Source organism: Tachypleus tridentatus, chromosome 7, assembly GCF_004210375.1.
Source record: "Tachypleus tridentatus isolate NWPU-2018 chromosome 7, ASM421037v1, whole genome shotgun sequence".
Classification (NCBI taxonomy): domain Eukaryota; kingdom Metazoa; phylum Arthropoda; class Merostomata; order Xiphosura; family Limulidae; genus Tachypleus; species Tachypleus tridentatus.
The window spans coordinates 11,606,753-11,617,141 of NC_134831.1; positions in this window are offsets into that span (position 1 = coordinate 11,606,753).

Below are 10,389 nucleotides of genomic sequence, written 5' to 3' on the forward strand. Positions count from 1 at the left end.
TGATACTATGATTTAACACAGTTCTCTTACACTGATATTATGATTGCACATAGCTCTGCAACATTGATACTGTGATTTAACACAGTTCCTCAACATTGATATTTTGATTGCTCACTGCTCATCTACACTGATATTACGATACCACATAGCTCTCCAACACTGACACTATGATTTAACACAGTTCTTCTACACTGATATTATAATTGCACATGGCTAACCTACACTGATATTACGATTGCTCACTGCTCTCCAACGTTGATACTTTGATTTAACACAGTTCTCCTACACTAATATTATAATTGCACAGAGCTGTACAACATTGAAACTATGATTTAACACCTTTCTTCTAAACTGATATTCTAATTGCACACAGCTCTCCAACATTGATAATATGATTTAACACATTTCTTCTAAACTGATATTCTAATTGCACACAGCTCATCTACACTGATATCACGATTGCTCACAGCTCTCCAACATTGAATCAATGAATTAAAACAGTTCTCCTCCACTGATATAATGATTGGACACAGCTCTCCTACACTGAAACCATTATTTAACACGGTACTCCTACATTGATATTATGATTGCACACAGCTCTCCAACATTGATACTATGATTTAACACAGCTCTTCTACACTGATATTATAATTGCACACAGCTCATCTACACTGATATTACGATTGCTCATGGCTCTCCAATATTGATAATATGATTTAACAAAGTTCTCCTACACTGATATTATGATTGCACACAATTCTCCAACATTGATACTATGATTTAACACAGTTCCTCAACACTGATATTATGATTGCACACTGCTCATCTACAGTGATATTACGATACCACATAGCTCTCCAAACCTGATACTATGATTTAACACAGTTCTTCTACACTGATATTATAATTGCACACAGCTCATCTACAATGATAATACGATTGCTCATGATTCTCCAACATTGATACTATGATTTAACACAGTTCTCCTACACTGATATTATGATTGCACACAGCTCTCCAACATTGATACTAAGATTTAACACAGTTCCCCTACACTGATATTATGATTGCACACAGCTCTCCAACATTGATACTACGATTAAACACATTTCATCTACACTGATATTATAATTGCACACAGCTCACCTACACTGATATTACAATTGCTCATAGCTCTCCAACATTGATACTATGATTTAACACAGTTCCCCTATACTCATATCATGATTGCACACAGCTCTCCAACATTGAAACTATGTTTTAACACAATTCTATGACACTGATATTATGATTGCACACAACTCTCCAACATTGAAACTATGATTTAACACAGTTCTTCTACACTGATATTATAATTGCACACATTTTTCCAACATTGATACAATGATATAACAACATTCTCCTACACTGATATTATGATTGCACACAGCTCTCCAACACTGATACTATGATTTAACACAGTTCTCCTACACTGATATTATGATTGCACACAGCTCTCCAACATTGATACTATGATTTAACACAGTTCTTCTATACTGATATTATGATTGCACACTGCTCATCTACACTGATATTACGATTCCACATAGCTCTACAACATTGAAACTAGGATTTAACACAGTTCTTCTACACTGATATTATAATTGCACACAGCTCGTCGACACTGATATAATGATTGCACCCAGTTCTAAACCAATGATACTATGATTTATTACAGTTCTTCAACATTGATATTATGATTTAACACAGTTCTTTTACACTGATATTATAATTGCACACAGCTCGTCTACACTGATATAGTGATTGCACCCAGCTCTAAACCATTGATACTATGATTTAACAAATTTCTCCAACATTGATACTATGATTTAACACATTTCTCCAACATTGATACTATGATTTAACACAGTTCTTTTACACTGATATTATGATTGCATCCAGCTCATCTACACTGATATTATGAATGCACACAGCTCTCCAACATTGATACTATGCTAATAACACAATTTTTCTACAGTGATATTATGATTGCACACAGCTTATCTACACTGACACTATGATTTAACACAGTTCTTTAAAAGTAATATTATGATTGCGCACGGCTCATCTACACAGATATTACGATTCCACATAGCTCTCCAACACTGATACTATGATTTGACACAGTTCTTCTACACTGATATTATGATTGCATAGAGCTCTTCAACATTCATACTATGATTTAACACAGTTCTTCTACACTGATATTATGATTGCATACAGCTCTCAAACATTGATACTATGATTTAAAACAGTTCTTCTACACTGATATTATGATTGCATACACCTCTTCAACATGAATACTATGATTTAACACAGTTCTTCTACACTGATATCATGATTGCACACAGCTCTCACACATTGAAACTAGGATTTAACACTGATATTATAATTGCACACAGCTCGTCTACACTGATATAATGATTGCACCCAGCTCTAAACCATTGATACTATGATTTAATACAATTCTCCAACATTGATATTATGATTTAACACAGTTCTTTTACACTGATATTATGATTGCACACAGGTCTCTTACATTGATACTATGATTTAACACATTTCTCCAACATTGATACTATGATTTAACACAGTTCTTCTACACTGATATTAAAACTACACACAAATCATATACAGTGATATTACGATTCAGGATATTTGTCCAACCTGTCCAGATACTATGATTTAACACAGTTCTTCTACACTGATATTAAAACTACACACAAATCATATACAGTGATATTACGATTCCAGATACCTGTCCAACATTGATACTATGATTTAACACAGTTCTTCTACACTGATATTACGATTGCACACAGCTCTCCAACATTGATACTATGATTTAACACAGTTCTCCTACACTGATATTATGATTGCACACAGCTCTCCAACATTGATACTATGATTTAACACAGTTCCCCTACACTGATAATATGATTGCACACAGCTCTCCAACATTGATACTACGATTAAACACATTTCATCTAAACTGATATTATAATTGCACACAGCTCTCCAACATTGAAACTATGATTTAACGCATTTCTTCTACAATGATATCATGATTGCACACAGCTCTCAACATTGATACTATGATTTAACACAGTTCTTCTACACTGATATTATGATTGCACACAGCTCTCCAACATTGATACTATGATTTAACACAGTTCTTCTACACTGATATTACGATTGATCATAGCTCTCCAACATTGATACTATGATTTAACAGTTCTCCTACACTGATATTATGATTGGACACAGCACTCCAACATTGATACTGTGACTTAACACAGTTCTCCTACACTGATATTATGATTGCACACAGTTCTCCAACATTGAAACTATGATTTAACACAGTTCTCCCACACTGATATTATAATTGAACACATTTTTCCAACATTGATACAATGATATAACACCATTCTCCTACACTGATATTATGATGACACACAGCTCTCCATCACTGATACTATGATTTAACACAGTTCTCCTACACTGATATTATGATTGCACACAGCTCTCCAACATTGATACTATGATTTAACACAGTTCTTATACACTGATATTATGATTGCACACTGCTCATCTACACTGATATTACGATTCCACATAGCTCTCCAACACTGATACTATGATTTAACACAGTTCTTCTACACTGATATTATGATTGCACACAGCTCTCCAACATTGAAACAAGGATTTAACACAGTTCTTCTACACTGATATTATAATTGCACACAGCTCGTATACACTGATATAATGATTGCATCCAGCTCTAAACCATTGATACTATGATTTAATACAGTTCTCCAACATTGATATTATGATTTAACACAGTTCTTTTACACTGATATTATAATTGCACACAGCTCGTCTACACTGATATAATGATTGCATCCAGCTCTAAAACATTGATACTATGATTTAACACATTTCTCCAACATTGATACTATGATTTAACACATTTCTCCAACATTGATACTATGATTTAACACATTTCTCCAACATTGATACCATGATTTAACACATTTCTCCAACATTGATAGTATGATTTAACACATTTCTCCAACACTGATACTATGATTTAACACAGTTCTTTTACACTGATATTATGATTGCATCCAGCTCATCTACACTGATATTATGAATGCACACAGCTCTCCAACATTGATACTATGCTTTAACACAATTTTTCTACAGTGATATTATGATTGCACACAGCTTATCTACACTGACACTATGATTTAACACAGTTCTTTAAAAGTAATATTATGATTGCGAACGGCTCATCTACACAGATATTAAGATTCCACATAGCTCTCCAACACTGATACTATGATTTGACACAGTTCTTATACACTGATATTATGATTGCATATAGCTCTTCAACATTCATACTATGATTTAACACAGTTCTTCTACACTGATATTATGATTGCATACAGCTCTCAAACATTGATACTATGATTTAACACAGTTCTTCTACACTGATATAATGATTGCACCCAGCTCTAAACCATTGATACTATGATTTAATACAGTTCTCCAACATTGATATTATGATATAACACAGTTCTTTTACACTGATATAATAATTGCACACAGCTCGTATACACTGATATAATGATTGCACCCAGCTCTAAACCATTGATACTATGATTTAATACAGTTCTCCAACATTGATATTATGATTTAACACAGTTCTTTTACACTGATATTATGATTGCACACAGGTCTCCTACATTGATACTATGATTTAACACATTTCTCCAACATTGATACTATGATTTAACACAGTTCTTCTACACTGATATTAAAACTACACACAAATCATATACAGTGATATTACGATTCCACATACCTGTCCAACATTGATACTATGATTTAACACATTTCTTCTTCACAGATATTACGATTCCACATAGCTCTCCAACACTGATACTATGATTTGACACAGTTCTTATACACTGATATTATGATTGCATAGAGCTCTTCAACATTCATACTATGATTTAACACAGTTCTTCTACACTGATATTATGATTGCATACAGCTCTCAAACATTGATACTATGATTTAACACAGTTCTTCTACACTGGTATTATGATTGCATACACCTCTTCAACATGAATACTATGATTTAACACAGTTCTTCTACACTGATATCATGATTGCACACAGCTCTCCAACATTGAAACTAGGATTTAACACTGATATTATAATTGCACACAGCTCGTCTACACTGATATAATGATTGCACCCAGCTCTAAACCATTGATACTATGATTTAATACAGTTCTCCAACATTGATATTATGATTTAACACAGTTCTTTTACACTGATATTATAATTGCACACAGCTCGTCTACACTGATATAATGATTGCACCCAGCTCTAAACCATTGATACTATGATTTAATACAGTTCTCCAACATTGATATTATGATTTAACACAGTTCTTTTACACTGATATTATGATTGCACACAGGTCTCCTACATTGATACTATGATTTAACACATTTCTCCAACATTGATACTATGATTTAACACAGTTCTTCTACACTGATATTAAAACTACACACAAATCATATACAGTGATATTACGATTCCACATACCTGTCCAACATTGATACTATGATTTAACACATTTCTTCTTCACTGATATTACGATTGCACACAGCTCTCCAACATTGATACTATGATTTAACACAGTTCTCCTACACTGATATTATGATTGCACACAGCTCTCCAACATTGATACTATGATTTAACACAGTTATCCTACACTGATATTATGATTGCACACAGCTCTCCAACATTGATACTACGATTAAACACATTTCATCTAAACTGATATTATAATTGCACACAGCTCACCTACACTGATATTACAATTGCTCATAGCTCTCCAACATTGATACTATGATTTAACACAGTTCCCCTACACTTATATTATGATTGCACACAGCTCTCCAACATTGAAACTATGTTTTAACACAATTCTAAAACACTGATATTATGATTGCACACAGCTCTCCAACATTGATACTATGATTTAACACAGTTCTTCTACACTGATATTATGATTGCACACAGCTACTCAACATTGATACTATGATTTAACAAAGTTATTCTACTTTGATATTATAATTGCACACAGCTCATCTACACTGATATTACGATTGATCATAGCTCTCCAACATTAATACTATGATTTAACACAGTTCTTCTACGCTGATATTATAATTGCACACATTTTTCCAACATTGATACAATGATATAACACCATTCTCCTACACTGATATTATGATTGCACACAGCTCTCCAACACTGATACTATGATTTAACAAAGTTCTCCTACACTGATATTATGATTGCACACAGCTCTCCAACATTGATACTATGATTTAACACAGTTCTTATACACTGATATTATGATTGCACACTGCTCATCTACACTGATATTACGATTCCACATAGCTCTCAGACACTGATACTAAGATTTAACACAGTTCTTCTACACTGATATTATGATTGCACACAGCTCTCCAACATTGAAACAAGGATTCAACACAGTTCTTCTAGACTGATATTATAATTGCACACAGCTCGTATACACTGATATAATGATTGCACCCATCTGTAAACCATTGATACTATGATTTAATACAGTTCTCCAACATTGATATTATGATTTAACACAGTTCTTTTACACTGATATTATAATTGCACACAGCTCGTCTACACTGATATAATGATTGCACCCAGCTCTAAACCATTGATATTATGATTTAACACATTTCTCCAACATTGATACTATGATTTAACACAGTTCTTTTACACTGATATTATGAATGCACACAGCTCTCCAATATTGATACTATGCTTTAACACAATTTTTCTACAGTGATATCATGATTGCACACAGCTCTCCAACATTGATACTATGATTTAACACAGTTCTTCTACTTTGATATTATAATTGCACACAGCTCATCTACACTGATATTACGATTGATCATAGCTCTCCAACATTGATACTATGATTTAACACAGTTCTTCTACACTGATATTATGATTGCACACATTTTTTCCAACATTGATACTATGATTTAACACATTCTCCTACACTGATATTATGATTGCACACAGCTCTCAACATTGATACTATGATTTAACACAGTTCTCCTACACTGATATTATGATTGCACACAGCTCTCCAACATTGATACTATGATTTAACACAGTTCTTCTACACTGATATTATGATTGCACACTGCTCATCTACACTGATATTACGATTCCACATAGCTCTCAACACTGATACTATGATTTAACACAGTTCTTCTACACTGATATTATGATTGCACACAGCTCTCCAACATTGAAACTATGATTTAACACAGTTCTTCTACACTGATATTATAATTGCACACAGCTCGTCTACACTGATATAATGATTGCACCCAGCTCTAAACCATTGATACTATGATTTAATACAGTTCTCCAACATTGATATTATGATTTAACACAGTTCTTTTACACTGATATTATAATTGCACACAGCTCGTCTACACTGATATAATGATTGCACCCAGCTCTAAACCATTGATATTATGATTTAACACATTTCTCCAACATTGATACTATGATTTAATACAGTTCTCCAACATTGATATTATGATTTAATACAGTTCTCCAACATTGATATTATGATTTAACACATTTCTCCAACATTGATACTATGATTTAATACAGTTCTCCAACATTGATATTATGATTTAATACAGTTCTCCAACATTGATATTATGATTTAACACAGTTCTTTTACACTGATATTATAATTGCACACAGCTCGTCTACACTGATATAATGATTGCACCCAGCTCTAAACCATTGATACTATGATTTAATACAGTTCTCCAACATTGATATTATGATTTAACACAGTTCTTTTACACTGATATTATGATTGCACACAGGTATCCTACATTGATACTATGATTTAACACAGTTCTTTAAAAGTAATATTATGATTGCAAACGGCTCATCTACACTGATATTACGATACCACATAGCTCTCCAACACTGATACTATGATTTGAACTAGTTCTTCTACACTGATATTATGATTGCATAGAGCTCTCCAACATTCATACTATGATTTAACACAGTTCTTCTACACTGATATTATGATTGCATACAGCTCTACAACATTGATACTATGATTTAACACAGTTCTACACTGATATTATGATTGCATACAGCTCTCCAACATTGATACTATGATTTAACACAGTTCTTCTACACTGATATTATAATTGCATACAGATCTCCAACATTGATACTATGGTTTAACACAGTTCTTCTACACTGATATTAAAATTGCACACAGCTCATCTACAGTGATATTACGATTCCAGATACCTCTCCAACATTGATACTATGATTTAACACAGTTCTTCTACACTGATATTATGATTGCACACAGCTCTCCAACATGGAAACTATGATTTAACATAGTTCTCCTATACTAATATTATGATTGGACACAGCACGTCTACACTGATATTATGATTCTACACAGGTCTCCAACATTGATACAATGCTTTAACACAGTTCTTCTACAGTGATATTATGATTGCACACAGCTCATATACACTGATACTATGATTTAACACAGTTCTTCTACACTGATATTATGATTGCACACAGCTCTCAAACATTGATACTATGATTTAACACAGTTCTTCTACACTGATATTATGATTGCACACAGCTCTAAAACATTGATACTATGATTTAACACAGTTCTCCAACATTGATATTATGATTTAACACAGTTCTTTTACACTGATATTATAATTGCACACAGCTCGTCTACACTGATATAATGATTGCACCAGCTCTCAAACCATTGATACTATGATTTAATACAGTTCTCCAACATTGATATTATGATTTAACACAGTTCTTTTACACTGATATTATGATTGCACACAGGTCTCCTACATTGATACTATGATTTAACACATTTCTCAACATTGATACTATGATTTAACACAGTTCTTCTACACTGATATTAAAACTACACACAAATCATATACACTGATATTACGATTCCACATACCTCTCCAACATTGATACTATGATTTAACACAGTTCTTCTACACTGATATTATGATTGCACACAGCTCTCCAACATTGATACTATGATTTAACACAGTTCTCCTACACTGATATTATGATTGCACACAGCTCTCCAACATTGATACTATGATTTAACACAGTTCTCCTACACTGATATTATGATTGCACACAGCTCTCTAACATTGATACTACGATTAAACACATTTTCTAAACTGATATTATAATTGCACACAGCTCACCTACACTGATATTACGATTGCTCATAGCTCTCCAACATTGATACTATGATTTAACACAGTTCTCCTACACTGATATTATGATTGCACACAGCTCTCCAACATTGAAACTATGTTTTAACACAGTTCTAAAACACTGATATTATGATTGCACACAGCTCTCCAACATTGATACTATGATTAAACGCAGTTCTTCTACACTGATATTATGATTGCACACAGCTCTCCAACATTGATACTATGATTTAACACAGTTCTTCTACTTTGATATTATAATTGCACACAGCTCATCTACACTGATATTACGATTGATCATAGCTCTCCAACATTGATACTATGATTTAACACAGTTCTTCTACACTGATATTATGATTGCACACATATTTTCCAACATTGATACTATGATTTAACACCATTCTCCTACACTGATATTATGATTGCACACAGCTCTCCAACACTGATACTATGATTTAACACAGTTCTCCTACACTGATATTATGATGCACACAGCTCTCCAACATTGATACTATGATTTAACACAGTTCTTCTACACTGATATTATGATTGCACACTGCTCATCTACACTGATATTACGATTCCACATAGCTCTCAACATTGATACTATGATTTAACACAGTTCTTCTACACTGATATTATGATTGCACACAGCTCTCAACATTGAAACTATGATTTAACACAGTTCTTCTACACTGATATTATAATTGCACACAGCTCATCTACACTGATATAATGATTGCACACAGCTCTAAACCATTGATACTATGATTTAACACAGTTCTCCAACATTGATATTATGATTTAACACAGTTCTTTTACACTGATATTATAATTTCACAGCTCGTCTACACTGATATAATGATTGCACACAGCTCTCCAACATTGATACTATGATTTAACACATTTCTCCAACATTGATACTATGATTTAACACAGTTCT